This window comes from Magnolia sinica, chromosome 7, assembly GCF_029962835.1.
Source record: "Magnolia sinica isolate HGM2019 chromosome 7, MsV1, whole genome shotgun sequence".
NCBI classification, from domain to species: domain Eukaryota; kingdom Viridiplantae; phylum Streptophyta; class Magnoliopsida; order Magnoliales; family Magnoliaceae; genus Magnolia; species Magnolia sinica.
The window spans coordinates 50,771,615-50,790,391 of record NC_080579.1 but is presented as its reverse complement, the minus strand read 5'-3'; the positions used below and the strand labels follow the sequence as shown (position 1 = coordinate 50,790,391).

The 18,777-nt window shown below is 40.7% G+C and overlaps 1 long non-coding RNA gene across 2 annotated transcripts in view; it reads left to right on the top strand.

Annotated features, from left to right (window-relative positions):
* LOC131251343 (uncharacterized) overlaps positions 1–2,513 on the top strand; it is a 35,255-nt gene extending 32,742 nt beyond the window's left edge. Inside the window, exons 1-3 of one of the 2 annotated variants that reach the window (XR_009173755.1) lie at positions 706–939; positions 1,905–1,975; positions 2,182–2,513. This is a non-coding gene — a long non-coding RNA (uncharacterized LOC131251343). Of the gene's footprint in view, positions 1–705; positions 940–1,904 lie in introns of those variants that run through there. The other variant, XR_009173756.1, reaches the window with a different exon arrangement.
* The last annotated feature ends 16,264 nt before the right edge of the window (positions 2,514–18,777 follow it).

The window sequence follows — 18,777 nt, the reverse complement described above, 5'->3', positions numbered from 1 at the left end:
ATCTGTATGACATATCTTGTATGCTTATGCACATATCTTGTCTGGTTGGGTATTTATACATATATACAATGCATATTGAGTTGTATATGTTGTATGAAGAGATGAATGAAAAGATCGAATTGGTTTTCAGCTCATTGAATTTATGTTTTCATAGCTTACAATATTTGTGTGAGGTATTATCTGATGTTGACTGAACAAAGTGACCATATTGTTCGGCACAATAGCGATATAGGTGCACCTTTCTGTAATTTAGATTGCTCATCTAGTTTGCCATCGTGCAAGCTAATGTACAAAAATCTCCTTTTCCTTGCAATTCTAAACTTTTTTTTTCCCATTGATGGGCTGCAAAGACAGTTTACCTATGGCTCACTTTTGATGGGGAAACAATTCCACTGATCATATAGGAAATTTTTTCCAATTGGGGAGATTTTTTGTGGCACACCCCATTCACAATATGTTCCATAAGATGAAATGGCCCGAGTCATGGAAAGTTGGGCCCACCTGCACTGTTTCTTGCTGACAAAAGAAACTGCCATTTAACTCAGTTAAGCTTTCTATCATAATCATCTCATAACCTTTTTCCTAGCTATTTGTGGTCCCCTTTACAGTTCTTACTTCACCAATTGTTCTTAAGGCCTTGTCCTTGGGCCATATCATTGAGGTTCATATAGTTCCTCTTCTTATTTTGTACTTATTGTCAGATATTTCTCATATTATTTAAGTGAAGTATATCATTTCATGATTTAGATAATGCTGCTTGTTTATTTAGTGTCCACTCTGACAGAGTTGTTGTTTTTCCTTCTATTTTTCAAGGTCTGCAAAGTGGCCCCCATGGAAATCCTCTCCCACATGCACTTTACAAGCAAAATATGTGCCAATATGGCATGTGTCCAGGATATCTGATAGGAGCATAGGATAGGCTTCACCGTGCAGATGATGGTGACCATCTAATTTTGCTCTTGCAATTTGCACCACTCACTATATCATATTTATCCATCCATTTGATAACCACCATTTGGTTAGTTAGGATTGATTTATCATTTTGATTTCCAACATGCACCTTTCAAGATGTGCCCTCCAATTTGAATGGTCTAAAAAGTTGTACTTGTGTGCCACGTGAGGAGTAACTGCCAATTTCAGAATGGTAACAACTCTTCCAATAGAACTTGGAAAAGTTATATGACAATCTTGATCGTACAAATAACTTAACCGATTGTGCTTTGAGCATAAAATAGAATTTCACCAAACACATGAAATTAATCATTTGATTTTGCCTTGGAATTTGAACCATTCACTGTAACCATCCATTTGATAACCATCAACCAAATGATGATTATCTTTGATTTATTAATGTGAATTTTGAAATGATAAATAGCCATGCATGAGTGCCACATATGAGGAAGATGACTCACTAAACTACCATTTTCAAGATGTTAGTGAGCTCTGACATGTTTGATGACTCCTTTGATAGTTAACTACAATTTTAAGAAAATTATGGTAACTCTTCCAACATACACATGTCATGGTTATATGACAATCCAGGCTATCCAATTGCTTGCTCAATTGTGTTCGGAGCATAAAGTTACACAGGTAACCACATATCCAGGCCATCCTAATTGTTGGCCCAACTGATATTTCAATTTGGCCCTTTGGAATTTGAGCCATTCGCTATTTGACTTTTAACCGTCAAATGGATGGTTAGGATTGGTTGATTAGTGGGAATTTCATCATATGGTCCATTCACTAGGCCCAGAACAGGCCTTCAATGCAGGAGGAACAGTTCCTAAATCATTGAAATCTGTAAAAGAAACTGTGCTATCCATGCTTCAGCTTAAATCAGAAACAGTTGGGGTTGAAAATCAAAACAGGGATTTTCTTCGTCATTTGCGTGGTGCTAAATGCAGCTGCCCAGGACCTTGCCATGCTCATTATAGGAAGGATCTTCCTGGGGTGTGGAGTCGGCTTCGCTAATCAGGTCTTTTTCTAGTTCCACTTTCGATTTATTCTTTATTTTATTTCAATTCAGTTCTGTTTAATCAACAAATCTGGCCCACCACCAATTCCCCATATCGAATTACGGGTGGTGGTGCGAACCGGAACTCACAATCCATCTTGGGCCAGCTGGGATCCCAGCCCTCCTCCTGACCGTTGGCTCTATTCTGTTGTCGACACTCCTGACAGCCTCATAGAGCATGACCACCTCGACAAAGGGAAGGCAGTGCTCAAGAAGATCCGTGGAACCAACAACGTTGAGCCTGAGTTCCTGGAGCTTGTGGAGGCAAGTCGTGTGGCCAAGGAAGTAAAGCACCCATTCAGGAACCTCCTCAAGCAACACAGCCGCCCACAACTGATTATTGATGTGGTCATGCAGGTCAGCCTCCATGGCTTTATAAGTATAAAACACCCACAACAAATGACAAAATGGGTCATTTTCATAGCTAGACTTGATTAGTCTGATTTAGTTATCTTTAATTTCAGTGATCCATTGCAGTACCAAACACCCACAATGATTAACGATGTGGGTCATCTTCATTGGTAATGTTAGTGCCTAGTTTCTGGAATTTTCTTTCCTTTTCTTTCATTTCTAAGTCTACAAGAGCATCCTGTAAAATCCTTCAATTTCTCACTGCACGGGAAGGATGTGGTGTCACTGCCGAATGGTTTATCTGCCCATGTCGTACTTGTATGGGAAGAGGTTTGTTGGTCCAATCACACCATTAATTTTGTCATTGAGAAAGGATCTCTACATGACCCTGTATTAACAAGTAGATTGGAATCAAGTCCATACTTTTTGTGCAAAGGTTAGTTACATCAGTATCTTTCTGATGCACTACTCAATAAGTTTGTTTTTGTTATTTTTTAAAATAAAAAAAAAATCTTGTATCATTTACCTATGGACATGAACACTGTAATCAGCCATTCAATCTTTTTGTAAATGGATTATTGGTAAAACTTCATGATTTTGGGAAACAACAAGTTGGGTGAGTGGCCATCACTGTGGGTTTGAGTTTACTAGAACTAGATAGCTCTTATTTCACTCAAAACCTATATCAACAAAGAGGAGTAATGTTTTTTCCTTCCATTTTCTGAAGTTGTTATAGTTTTTAGGTTTCCTAGAACTAGATAGCTCTAATTTTGCAGTCCATTTCAATTCTGCAACGAAGAAGATCATGATGTAATCTTGGAAATGGCATTAATTCATTCTCAGCTGTCTATTTCCAGCCCATAGTTTTAATGTAGAAAATTGTTGAGGAGGCATAGATTTTGGTAGCTTTATTTTCCTTTTCATGTCATTTTTTTCTTTGTATTGCTCCATTTTTGGTCTATTTTGCCATAGCGTAGAAGTTTTTGTCAGAGTTACAAATTGCATTTACATTCTCATTCCAATGGAGATGGAATTCTAATTTATTTTTGGAGGTCTTTTGGAACGTGGAACCTTACACATCTTTTACATGTTCTACATAGAGATACACATGCACCTCACGTTCCTGAGGCAGAACCTGTTACAATTGATCTTTATTGGTATTGTGAACTGTTTTCTGTATAGGACAAATACATATGAATGAGCGACTATTGAAAAAAAAAATGATTGGAATCTTATTGCAAATTCTTTGTTGTTGCCAACCAAGACTGCAAGGAATTGTTAATCAGGAAATGTTGTTGACTCTGAATAGTTTATAGAACCAATACTCAATTCTCTCGAAACATTGATGACATTGAGAAAACCCTTAAATAAACTCATACTTAACTACATAGTTTTCCTCTATTGTATTTTAGAAATTCCAATCCCTGAATTGCTGGGATAATGATGATTACGGTGTCACAGCTCGTAGCTCATTCATGAGAATTTAGCATTAAGTACTGTCCAGCAGTTGTGATATTAACACTTCTTTTCTTTTTGTTTATGTGAATTGAATCAACACTTGATAGAACTAAGCAAATTTCATAGTATGAGAAAATGGTTAACTAGAGATATCCACAGCCAAACACTAAATACAATGGTTGATCAATTCCTTCTTCCCTTTATATTTACAAATTTCCCAACTGAAGTTTGGGAGTAGTGAAACCTTTTTCTGAGTTTTCTCATTGTCAAAATCATTCTTTTCATGTTTGAATTAGTTTTCTTTGTATTATCACACTGCCAGTCAGTGCTGCTATATATATGTTTCCACTAATGTCCCCCGCGGAAACCATTGCAGGTGATCAATTAGCAATTGCTAAGGAAATTGGGTGACGACTGGGAATGGGTACAAACATGTACCCATCTTCATCTCTTAGTTGTTCATCAATCTATGCTAGTTAAATCCTCTCTACTGGCAACAAGAAATCTTGAAGGAAAAAGAATGGCTAGATGGAAAGGTATTGACTCCTGCAAAATAGAGAGAAATGTAAAGGAGATTGGTGCAAAGGGAAGAGGATCTTTGTAGCACGTGTCAGATCTAGGATATTCATCAGTTGGGGACCAGACTCACCAAGAAAAGGATAATGACCTAATGACACTTTCTTTATGTCACGCCCCGAACTCGGAAACCGGGCTCACAAAATTCCCGATCGCCGAATCCGGCGCCGACAACCTCCGTAGAACCCCATTCTCGGATCCCGGCAGCCATTCACCAGGTTCCGATCCTGGGATACTACAAGGAGGGTTTCAAATCATTAGTCTGATTCATAATGAGCATAACAAAAACATAACCTACAAACAATAAGCACAGGAACACCACCACAAAATCCACTATGATCAAAAACTTTTTAGTACATGCGGCTGAAAGGGGAAAATACAATGTAATAAAAGAAACAAAACTCCAGAAGCTCGACTGCACGCTCCAACTACAGCGAGACTATGGCTACGACTGCGTCCTGGCGTCACCTGCACGCATCAATCGTGCATAAGCTTATGGAAAGCTTAGAGGGTGGTGTAAGTGTGTGCGCAATATAAACATGCTCAAAATGCAAGGTCAGAGTAATGCGGAAATCATGGTAATGAGCTCATGAATGCAATCAGTCGTACCAAGGCTATGCGGTACAAGATATGAATGCTATCGGCCATAATACGGCCATGCGATGCGAGATGCAACTCAAGCATGCCAATCCTCATCATGTATCAGTACAGTTCTCATTCTGGATAATCACCGGGGTTCAATACACTCCAAATGGCACTGTCGCTCTCCTAGCCGCATAGTCCAAGTGAGCGTAAGAAACCTCACTATCCGCCTGACTAATAGTCTGCCAATACCTATCCGGCACGTCGATAGCGGACCCATTCGCGAGCTGGTCAAAATCAGCCTAGTATTGCCCCCTACCCTCGGGCGAGTAAGGCCACACTCCTTTCCAACCGACCACGACACAGTGGGAGACGCGGCCTCCTGGTATTCGGCCCTCGTGCGCTCGTATATCCACTTGGTCTCGACGTTGGAGTCATCCTTTGGTACCATCGGGTTTAGGGATTTTCACCCAAGGACATCTATGGTGCCCGTATGCTAGAACCAAATATTTCCGGTCTCCAATCCTGCCATCCACGATGTATCTGTGGAGGCTATGGCCCTGATGTCGCTAGGGCATACAGTAACTACAATCACACAAATGCAAGTGCATGAATCATACTATCAGTCATGCAACAGCCCTGTATATACCATGCACTTATATGAGGCAACTCCGCCTATCAGGGAGCCCATAAACAGTCTATCCAAAGGTTTATGCTATGATCGGTCATTCCTCACATCAGGCATACATATGGTGCGAATGATCATGAATCATGCATCTATACTAAACATGTAATAAGAGATGGGTCCTAGGTATAATGGAGATGGGCCTAGACGGCCTACTTACCACAAGTTTGGGCCTATCAGTGGGCCTTAGGGAGAGCTATAATGCGGACATTTAACCAACATCATCAATGTGGACGTCAAACCAACATCGCTCCCAAGGAATGGCCTTCCATGAAGTACACATTATAATGGGCCTTTTATACATCTAATTGGGCCTTGACCCAAGGACCCAAATACATCAAATGGGCTACATAACATGAGCCCCATATCTATATCAAGGTGGGCCTCAATGGGCCTCATAATATGGGCCTAATACAAATCAAGGTGGGCCTCAACAAGGACCACTAATGCATGAAGATGGGCCTCCACCATGGGCCTAAAAGTATTTCCAAAACAGTTGGACAGTTGGATGAAACACATACATTATGATGGAGCCCACACTAATAGAGGGTGTGGTTTACAATACTTACATAAGTGGGGCCCACCAAAATACTAATTTTCTACCCAGCCTAAGGCCCAATATAATGTTTATTTTCCACCCAACTTAAGGTCCAACACAATGTTTATTTTCCACCCAACTAAGGTCCAACACAATGTTTATTTTCCACCCAACTAAGGTCCAACACAATGTTTATTTTCTACCCCAACTGTTCATAAAATTACGTGGACCAAGGTAGGGCCCATTGTAATATTTATTTGTCACCCAACCGTTCAAAGGGTCTTATGGTCCTGGGGTAGGGCCCACTGGACTGGGGAGCTGTGTACACAGCCAGGGAAGCCCACGGTAATGCATGTTTATAAATGTATATATATATATATTTATTATTATAATAACTATTATTATATTCACATGGACAGGGGGTCCACTGGGAGGTGGTCCCCAAATCCAGTCCACTCATTATGTGGGTCCCATCTAGCTAACGGTCCAGCCCAAGTTTCAACAACATCCAAAACTCAGGTAGGCCCCACCAAGTAATTTTATATATTTAGGCATGTCTTCCCATGATTTTAAATGATGTGGCTCACCGGAGTTCCATATACAGCTGAATTTTGGGGTGGACGGTGGAACTGTGGGGACCCATCAAATTGACGGTTTGGATGGGAGAAATGCATCAAGGTGGGGCCCACAGCTGGGGCCGTGAGCCCCAGCCAGTCCGTCCGTCAGCGGGCGACGCTGTAGCAGCAGCAGCGCTGACGCTGCTGCCTCCCTGTTTGTTGTTGTTTTTTTTTAAAAAAAAAAATCAGTTTTTTTGCAAAAACTCCTGCATGGGACCCACATCGGATAAATCCACTCCAGCCATCAGATTCCACGGTCCAATACCGATCAAATGAGTCTAATATACGGCCTGTTTTTGGCGAATACAGGGATCTAGGTGGTTTTCAAGGGTGTTACCGCTATTTCTTATGGTATGGCCCACCTGAGAATCAGATTACCCTCCAAGTTCGGCTCAACGCCTAAAATGAGCTGGAGAGGAGGATGGACGGATTGGATTGAGCACATACATCAAGGTGGGGCCTACATAGGTGGCCCACCCCAAAAGGCATCTAACCCCTTTTTCCTTTTTGTTTTTTTTTTGCTGGTACACATCCACGTCAGTGCACACACTTTACTTCCAACGTCCAGCGTCCCCTGGACGCTGGACCAAACTCCTAATCATATTGCTACGGTGGGTCCCACGTAGATGTGGCCCACCATCATATATGTATATATTATATATTATATATATATATGATATATATGATATTATATTATATATATGATACATATTATATTATATATATAAAATATAACATATATGTATATATATATATATTTAAAAAAAAAGCATTGGTTCATCCAAGCAATGGATGGTGTGGATCATCACCTGCAATAGAGTGGGCCACACCATCTGATGTAGATGGACGGGGTAGATGTAACACATATTGGTGGGATCCACACCATTACAAAGAAAGAGAGAGAGAGCTAGAGAGAGAGATATACGGTGAGATAGAGGAACCCCGCCACTATGGGCCCTCTTGATTAAATCACATACATCCAAATGGGTCCCACCAACAAGTGGGCCCTAAAGTTTAAAGTAAAGGCAAATCACCCACCTTATCTTCCTTCTCCTTGCTCCCTTGGACTCCTTAGCTCCTTACCTTCACTTTTAATGGAGGTTGATGGACTTTTGATGGTGGGGATGAGAGATGAGAGGGTGTAGATGGAAGATGGAAGGTGGACCACACTTGAGAGGGAGAGAAAGCTTGGACGTGAGGGGGGGTTGAGTTGCTTGGGAGAGATATGAGAAATGAGAGAGAGAAAGAAGATATGGAGGGGTGAGGTGAGGTGATGGAGTGATGGGTTGGGTTGAAAAAATGTAAAGGTGTATGGTTGTTGTTGAAATTTGGAAAAGAGGAGTGGTGAGGTGGAAAGAATGGTGGACTTTTGGAAAAAGAGGGAATGGGTGTAGTACCTTGAGGTATGGTTGCATTTATGGTTAATTAGTGGGACTAATTGTGTAGAGATTCCCTCGAAATCCGCAACGCGCGGTGTTTCTTCGGAATAAACGCTGATCGGCATCTTCGTACCTGGGTATCGGTTCGGTGCGCAAGTCACGGCGTTGGAACCGCGGCGACGACGCGGTCGCTATGATATAACTTTCGGATCAAGCCGACATCGGTGCGCGGGACCTGGCTTAGGATCGTGCGCAAACACCAGATATGGTGCGAAGGTTGCCGGAATTTGACCGGAATGACCGCGGAAGCTAACGGAACAGTACGGATTAGGACACGGGTCTTACACTTTATATTTTTAGCATTATTGTAATTGTAACTGTAATTGTAATTGTAATTGTAATTGTAATTGTAATTGATTGAATGAAGGATTATAATTGATTCATTATTGAATGATTGAATGAATGAATGATTATGCAGGTGGTAATTGAATGAATGAATAATTATAATTTTTTTAATGTAAGCAATAGCTACGGATATTGACCGTAGCTATTATTAAATTCGGCATATTGCTACGAATCCAGCGCTACTTTTAGCTACAAATACTATCCGTAGTTGTATGTACTATTCGCTACAGAAATAGTTGCTACGGTTTTAGACCTATTGTTACGACACTTACAACTACGGTCGTGCTATGGACTAAAACCATAGACATAGGTCTATGGCTACGGCTTTTATCTGTAGCCTTTGTCCAATTTTCTAATAGTGAACATTCCTCCTAAGGAGATGACTAAAGCACAAGTCGAAATGCTGCCGAATTTGAGATTCGATTGGACATTCGAACTTCGTCAATTTATGTATTTGAAATAATCTATCTTAGAATCAAGGGATATTAGAGGATGTAAATGAACTCAATATTGTTAATACAATGGTTGTTCTGCATATGCTCTCTTTGTTATGTTCTAATAAGATAATTGACCAAATCAAATGCATTTGTTTCTTGTTCGAAACAAAATGGTGACTCCACTGGGGACTTATGGTTTATCTTATTTAATATTAACATTGAGGGTATTATAGAATTTTCATTGTAGTTTGGCGTCTTTCCACGCTAAAATGGCGACTCTTAGTTGGAACATCCTCCCCTAATCTCTAAGATAGATTATGTAATTCTTCAAATACTAATTATAATTTAATTTAATGTTTTCAAGGTGAAAAGATCGAGCTGCAAATTATGACCAATGGCAATTTTTGCAAGGAAAGTGCACTTTTATTTCACTGCAACCTGATTCATGGTGGAATATATGTCGAACCAGCATCCAAAGCACAGGGCTCAGCTTCCTGCAAGCAAAAATAACTCGACTCGAGCAATAGCTGGAGTTATATCTGCTTCGCCTCAAGCACCGAAAGGTGACAAGGACTGGACTATTGTACTGTCTCGCAGGACGAGAGCCCGGAATACATGGAGCCCTAAAATGAATCCGTCTTCACTAAGAGTTAGAGGACTGATAACATGCAATGCTTCCAGGAGGAACCCCGAACTCACCCCTCTTACGATATATCTTGAGTGAATAACTCCATAGTTAATGTCACATGACTTCCCAACTTTGGTAGCCCCAAGAGTCAGATGGAAAAAAGAGCAAAAAGGTAAGGCATTACTAGCAGGCTCACCGATGTATGTATCACCCCAATCAGTTAACAACAATGGGAGCACAAAGAAGTTGAATGATACTCCATCTTCCCCTCTCCTAGTAAGTCCCATGATGTCGACATACTCCCGCCCCACTTCAACTACGATTTCGTTGAAGAGAGGAGAAGCCACAGTACATATGGACTAAACGAACCAGGAGAATATGCCAACTATAGAGGACCGTATGAATGAAATTGCGGAAGTGTAGAGAACACTAATGGAAGAGTGTAGAAATCTCATAGAAGCCTTAACAACTCTCGCACACAATGTAGCTTAGATAACGGCTCCTCCGATGATGGCACAATAAATTGTAACGACCTTGGAAATTTTTGTGCTAATCTTTCCTTAAGTAGTTGTTTTTGGGGTAATTAGCGCTATACTCGATTGCTTGTGAAATTCGCATCAATCACTTTAAATTGTATCTGCATGGCTCTAAACTTGTAGATTAGTTAGCGCTACGTTACTCTGAAATCTGGGATCCATTGCTAAATCCAGTTGTTCTGGGGAATTTTTGAAAGTTCTGGATCGGACCTGGACTGCACGTCAAAAGTCCGATAGCAATGATCTTAGGCTGTTGTGGTCACTATGTTGGGCTTGACCATCACCTCGAAAATCAAGTCCATGTGATGTTCTAGGTCGATTTGTTTGAGTTCGGAGTGAAGAGTGTGAGAACGGTTGGATATTTAATAAGTTTTTATGAAATCTGAGTCGTGTCGCTTGCGCAATGATTTTAAGCTATCTGACCGTTGGATTCTGACCCAATTTCACCCTCTGATCAGAGAAGGTGGCCCAGGCATATCCTTGTGCTTGCGGACCTGATCGAGTTTCCATGACCGTTGAATTGAGTGTGGTCCGCCACGGCTGATCTGAAGAGCCGGTCTGTATGAAAACTCAGCCTGACCTAGATCCATGGTCAGTGAGCTTAAGTCCGACCTTTCGTGGTTATAGGCCCACCAGAAGTGCTTCGTTGGATCGAGAGAGGCATGCTTTGGTTATAACCTAAGTATACCTTGTCCCTGGGGTTATTTTCATCAAATATAGGCCTATTTATAGTCCTTAAACCCTAGCCTTCTTTTCCATACGAATTTTCTCTAACCCTAGCTTGGAAAGAGAGTGAAAAAGAGAGAGATAGTGAGAGAGAAGTTGGTGAATCATCTTGGATTCTTTCTTGTTCTTCTTCATCTTTGAACCTTCACTTTGAATCGTTATTCTGACGATTCTGAGTTCATCTTGGGGTAAGTTAACCTAACCCTGATCTGTATTAGAGCTTAGATTAGTCTTGGTGTTGTTGTATCTCATTTCTATCATTGTTTTAGGGTATTCTATCGCCGTTGACGAAGATAGCTCGTCTAAATCAGTTCGGTGTTTCTTTCCTTGCTTAAGGTGCGGACTTTAAGTGTATAGGTTATGGTTTTCAAGGCTTTCAATGCTAGTTAATGATTTATTCTTGTTATGGATGAGATTTCACATGCCAAATGTTGTGTTTACGTTGCTTTCCTGATATGCATGTGTTATATTGAGATTGGTGTATTCTATGTGTATGTATAAAGTACCGTATATGTATAAAATATGCACTTGTGTTTGCCATGATTATTTGTCATGTATGTATGCTAGATGTATGTATGACGACTCCTTGGTAAAAGGAATTGTCCAAATGCATGTTCCTCAGCATACGTCATGTATGTTGGGCCATGTATTCTAAGTGTTTGTAGAAATGCATGAATGACCTAAAGTGTAACTTATTACACTAATTGCGGGCGTTGAGAAGTGATTCTCAACACTCTTATTGATGTGCATGATTTCCTTTATGCAAGTTACATTCCATGTTATTTAAATTCAAGCACTACTTGTGCTTACATTTATATTAAGTTGATGTTCCTCAAGTGCTTATGTAACATGATTTAAGTTGTTGTTCCATTACTGTTCTACATTCCATATGAATATCTGTTGTAGTGTAATGTGTTTGGGACTATGCCTTAGTCTAGGAAATCGGTAATCTACCTTAAGATCGTGGTTGAGGTTGCTTTCGCCACGTCGGACGTATTAGACGAACCCGAGCCGTATTAGAGTTGTCGGCAGTGGTTTGGCCACGTGGAGTGTTTGCGCACTCTATGTCGCTCAACTCAATGTGCGCTCGTGCTAGTCGAGTTCGTCAAGTAACCAGATTATCCGATGTATGTTCACCATGTATTGGATGCTACTGCTTGAATCTAGGGTACCGAACTTACCAGTGAAATCCTAATAACCATGGTACCTCGATCCGTTAAGACTCATGAGCCGGACATAGTGGTATGGGACACCGTGGTCGAGCTATCGGCCTACGCTGGGGTGACGAGCCTCCCCGTAGTGACCAGCGAGCAACTGATCTCGTGAGCCGATTATGGTGGTATGGGACACTATATTCGTGCTGTCGGCCTACATTGATTGGTGACGAGCCCTTTGTAGTGACCTCAAGCATACCTGGATACCGCAATGAGGTGACGAGCCGAACTGTGGAAATAAAGGTATGAAAGGCGTGCATTGATTGGTGACGAGCCCTTTGCTACGACCTTAAATATATGATCGTATGAGACGACTAGGATTGACAACCCTAGAATGGATTACTGTTTGGATGGTGACATGAGGAAGGTATCTTAGCTTCCCAATCCTGCTGTGTGAAATGGACTAATAACAACTTGGGAATCATATCCATGCACCGCATTTGCATGTGCTTTGTAGATGTGGCGCACTTTGAGGTGGTGTCATGCGTAACGTAAGATGAAGACGCTGAGGGTGTACGCGTGAGGGCATGCATCATTTCGCGTATATCCTTGCATTAACAAGAGTACTTAGGATTTATTTAATTGTTCTACTTTATCATTACTATTTGATTGAACTGATAACATGTTAACCAGTGCCTTATTGTTCCACTGAGTTGATCACTCACTCCCACGTTCTAGGGCGGTGTTAAACACCCACCAGACTCTGTCTAGGTTCTGATGTTGCAGATGTTGATGCGACTTCTGAGGCAGAGCGGGAGATGGATGACGATGAGGCTGCTTTCTCTTATATGCAGTTTTCAGACGGGTTCTAGCGAGCCTTGGTCTGATGCGCGGGATGCTGGGATTATTTTTGGGAATTTAAATGATGTAACTTGATACTTATAATTTTGATAAGTAACACTTTCATACGACCTGGTTTGAGTATGTACTTCAGGGATTCACACTTGTACACATATATTTCTATAAGTCTTCCGCTTGCTTTATTCACTTATCCCTGAATTATATCTATGTTTTGGCTTAATCTATACCATGTTTTATGCACTAATACAGTCAACATACATCCATCATTAAATATGTTGCATAAGTGATGTTTTGGAACTCGGGAGCTGAGTTATGCTCGACCCCCGAATTTCAGGGCGTTACATAAATGGACAAGAGAACCAACCCGAAGGCTTCCAACACCGGGGGCAAGATCACTTGGGTCTGTCCCTATAGCAAGAACTGTGAGACAAGAAGAGGTGAGACAAGTTGTTAAGGAAGCTGTCAAAATAGAAAGAGAGCGTGAGAATATTGGTCATTTCAGATATCGAATGTCGTACCCAAAAGAGGTAGAGGACATCCCGTTCCCAGCCAACTTCAAGCATCCATATTTTTAGAAATTTAATGGAGAAGGGTCACTAGAAGAACATTTAATGCACTTTATTACTAGTATGGGGATTTTTTCTACGATATCGCAGTATTGCTTATGATTGTTTAGGTCAACCCTGACAAATAAAGCGTTCCGATGGTATTCCAGTCTAGCTCTGAGATCGATACGCACTTGGAAGCAAATGCAGGATGCCATTATGTCAAACTTCTTCTCTTCAGAATGTGATGCCAGTATCACAGAATTAGTTTCTGTGCGGCAAAGAGAAGGGGAACAAGTAGAGAAGTTCATAGACAGATGGAATACATTGGGAGCCTCATGTGGACAACTGCTGGAAGAAAAGAAACAGGTCAAGATGTGTTTGAACTCCATGAAAACAGGAATCATGTTCGGACTCACTAGTGCCAATATCAGGTCTTTTCGTGACCTAGCCACTAAGGCTCATGCTTTAGAGTTGATGACTCAGAAGATGCCAGCGTTTCACTATGAGACAACCAGGAGGGGACCCAGCAGGATGGCCATAAATACCATAGATCGTGAAAAGAGAAGTCAAGATGTAAGAGATTCAGTGGGGAAAAGGTCCGAATGGAAAGAAGAATTGAATCGGCCAAGAAACAGATACAGTGGAAAGAGGCCCAGAGCGCTCAATTGTTATGAAGGGTTTGTATTCGATAGGGAAGATGTTGTCCCTATGATGAACCAATTCCTAAAATTCAGTACGATAGAACTACCAGTACCCAAACGTCCTGAAGATGTGATAAGAACAAGAGAGAGCGATTTTTGCCGCTATCATTGCCTGGTGGGACATCCGACGGAAAAATTTTATACATTGAAATGTATAATACAACAAATGATAGACAGGGGTGAAATAGTGATCAGAAAAGAAAAAGAAAGGGATGCAATGGCAACGGCGAATATACTGACATTCCAAGAGAAGGCCCAAGAAAAGAAAGAGAAAGAAGATTGTAAAGCGACAAGAAAAGTAGTAGTAATTACGCTACGATCAGGAAAGAAGATAATAAGCCCTACGAAGCAGAAAAATAGGAATTATAAGAAGGGAAATTGTCGAAGGATAGAACGATAATGATAAGAGAGAAGAAAAGAACGAGATGGCAAAAGTGACCTACGATGTAGTAAGTCATTTGAAGGGCATAATGGCTCAATTAAGCATCTACGATGCACTTAAGCTGTCAGAAGAATTTCGACAAAGCTTGGTTCAAGCGCTATCCAATCATGATGTCAGAGAAACTCTGTTGGCAGAAATGGAAGGTGAAGAATATAAAGAGTAAGAAGACTACCTGCCAGTCGTTTCCTTCTTCGACGATGATTTAGTCTATGACACCGGGCATAATAGATCGTTAATGATAGAGGGCCATATCCGTGGCAAGAAGGTTAAACGGATTATGCTTGATAACAAGTCTGCAGTGAATCTCTTACCACTCTCAATGTTGAGTAAACTGGGTTATCATCGTTCCGATCTATGCCCTAGTGGAATGATGATACAGGGCTTCAATCAAGATGGGCAACGTGCACTCGGTAAAATTACAGTGACGTTGGAGAGAGGAGAGCTAACCACTGATGTCGTGTGCCATATTATAAACGCAGCAACGACATACAATCTTCTCTTAGGAAGGCCATGGATACATCAGTACGGCATCGTACCCTCTTCATCAATACTTCAAATACCGTAAAAATGGGATACAATATAAAGTACTGGCCGATGCAAATCCTTATATAGAAGCTGAAGCCTTCTTTGCAGAAATCGATTATTATAAGGGGTTCGCTAAAGAAGAAAGAAAGAATGATGAAAATAAAGTCCTAAAGGACATTCAAGTAAAGATGATAAAAGAAGATACAGAAAAGGTAAAATCATCCAGAGCTGCAGAAACGAAGAGGAAATTCTATTTTATACCGAAGCATCTGAGATAACCAGGGGCCATTAACTTTGTTATCACCTGAACAATTGAAAATCTTATAGTCCAATTATATTGTGCCATTGCCATATGCTGAAAGAAATAAGTCATTTGCGGCTGTTCTGGGAAGGTTTTAAGTCAAGGCTAGTGCAAAAAACCCGGAACTAATAGAATTCTATGCCCCAACAGAAGCAAAGATAGGGGAAGAGGCTAAGAATAATGTGTATTGCGGCAAGCTGACATTGCAAGATCTTAAAAAATATAGCCTGGTAAGCAAGAAAATTATGAAAAACATGGGTTTTGATTACGAAGAACCCACCGGCCTAAATCATGGGAAAGGAATTGAAATCCCTATTGGGGTTGGTCAGGAAAAATAAGGAAAATTTCAAGGATTGGGGGCAGAATCATTGGTAAATATAGTCATAGTTGGGCAGTTATTAGAGGAAGATCCTAAAATAATCAAGCATCCTAAAATAGCCCCAAAGCAAATAGAAGATGGGGAGCAGCCAACGATAGACAGTTTGTAAGAAGTAAACTTGGGTACAGAGGAAGAGCCGAGGAACATATTCATCAGCACCGGTCTTTCTGAACAGGATGCCGAGAAATACGTTGAACTTCTCAAAGAAAATAGAGACGTCTTCGCTTGGACATATGCAGAGATGTCAGGTCTGGAGCCATCAGCAGCGATGCATCGGTTGAACATTTCTAAGGAGAAAAGGCCCGTTAAACAAGCATAAAGGCGATTTCACCTGGAGTTGGTTCCCCTGATAGAAGAAGAAGTGAACAAGTTGATAAAAGTTAGGTTTATCAGGGAGGTCAAATATCCTAAGTGGATATCGAACATTGTCCTGGTAAAGAAGAAAAATGGACAAGTCAAAGTGTGCATTGACTTCAGGGATCTGAATGAAGTTTGTCTGAAAGATGATTTTCCTCTCCCAATAACCAAATTGTTGATTAACAGTATAACTCAGTATGCATCATCACCTTCATGGATGGCTATGCAGGTTACAATCAAATTAGAATGACACCAGAAGATGAAGAAGCAACAACATTTAGAACTTTATTGGGAATTTATTGTTATAAAGTCATGTCGTTCGGTCTCAAGAATATTGGGGCAACGTATCAGAGGGCATTGCAGAATATCTTCCAAGATATGATGCACAAACATGTTGAGTGTTATGTTGATGATTTGGTGGTCAGGTTAGGTAATTATCAGGAACATCGTGAACATTTAGCATCAATCTTCCGTCGACTCAAAAAGAAGCAGCTAAAAATGAATCCATCTAAATGCGCATTTGGGGTATCATCATAAAATTTCCTCGGTTTTGTTATTAGGCACAAGAGCATTGAAATCGATCCAGGGAAAGTTGAAGCCATTCAAAATATATCACCTCCTACGACATTGAAAGAATTGAAAAGTTTACAAGGAAAGTTGGCATACATTCGCCATTTCATTTCAAATCTGGCAGGGAGATGTCAGTCATTTTCTCATTTAATGAAGAAAGGCGCAGAGTTTGTATGAGACAAAGCCTGTCAGAATGTGTTTGATTCAATAAAGGAATTGCTGAAGCAACTGTCGGTATTGATAGCCCTGATAAAAGGGAAGCCGCTCATTTTATACATATCTGCAGCCGAGAATTCATCAAGGGCCTTGTTGGCACAAGTGAATGAATCTGGGAAAGAGACCGCTCTTTATTATCTGAGCAGAACTTTAATGGGCGCAGAATGCAATTATTCGCTGATTGAAAAGGAATGTTTGGTGTTAATATTTGTGGTGCAAAAGTTGAGACATTATTGTCTCTCCCATGACATAACTTTGATCTCAAGAGCAGATCCGATAAAGTTTTTGATGACAAGACCGATGCTATCTGGGAGACTTGCCAAATGGATGTTGTTACTTTCAAAATATACTATTACGTATGAGCCAGCAAAAGTGGTAAAGAGGCAAGCAGTGGCGGATTTTCTGGCAGCACATCCTATAGCAGAATGTGAGACTATTAGCGATGATTTTCTCGATGAATAGGTTATGTTGGCCAAGTCACAAAGCCCATGGCAAATGTATTTTGATGGTGCTTCTGGAGCATCAGGGGCAGGGGCCGGGGTGATATTCATTACTCTTCAAGATGACTTGTTACCTTACTCTTTCACGTTGGATGCCGCATGTACAAACAATGCAGCCGAATATAGAACTCTCATCATCGGAATGGAAATTGCTCAAGAACTGAAGATAAAAAAATGCTGCATATCTTCGAGGATTCTAATTTGATTATAAATCAATTGACAATCAAATTTGAGATAAGAAAGCAAGATCACTTGCCATATTGCCGAAAAGCACAGCAGTTGCTAGAGCAGTTCTGTCATGTTGATGTCAAGCATGTACTGCGGTCAGAAAATGCAAAAGCAGATGCTTTGGCTAGCCTTGCAGCGGCTCTGTCCTACCCAAATCGAAGTCCTCTCTAGGTGACTATAGAAGAAAGAAGATTTTTACCCTCTTCAAAGGTCATTGATGAAATTACTGAGATGCTTCCTATATCGTGTTTGGAGGTGACGACAGATGATTGGCATCGCCTTTCGTACATTACATCAAATATGATATCTTGACAAAAGACTTAGCACAGAGACAGCAAATCAAGCAAAGGTTGAGCAGATTCATCATACGTAGTGAAGTGATGTATAGAAAATCTTACAATTGGATGTTACTACATTGCTTAGATGAATAAGAAGCAGACTGGATGCCACGAGAAGCGCACTCTGGAGAATGTGGGGTGCATCAAGCTGGACAAAATTTATTTCATCAGATACATCAAATGGGGTATTATTGGCCTACCATGTTCAAAGATCCGATAGATTATGCGAAACGGTGTCACGAATGTTAGATTCACGGAGATATTATACACATTCCTCCAGAAGACCTACATCAGTCAGTCACCTCTTGGCCTTTCACTACCTGGGGACTTGACGTTATTGGTCCTATAAATCCGCCTTCATCTAAAGGAAAATAGTATATTCTAACTATCGACTGATTACTTCTCCAAATGGACTGAAGCGGTTGCACTGCGTAGTGTCAAGAAGAAAGATGTGGTTAATTTCATCCGACACGCAATAATATATTGCTATGGTATCCCAAAGAAAATTGTTGTATATAACGCTACTCCTTTAAAAAACAAAGCCATGGAAAAGCTGTGTCAGAAATTCAGCATTCATCATTCATTTTCAACACCTTATTATCCACTGACCAATAGATTAGCAGAGGTGTTTAATAAAATGATAGTTAAGATATTGAAGAAAACATTAACAGGAAACAAACATGATTGGGATGAAAGGTTGCAAGAAGCATTGTGGGCATACAGAA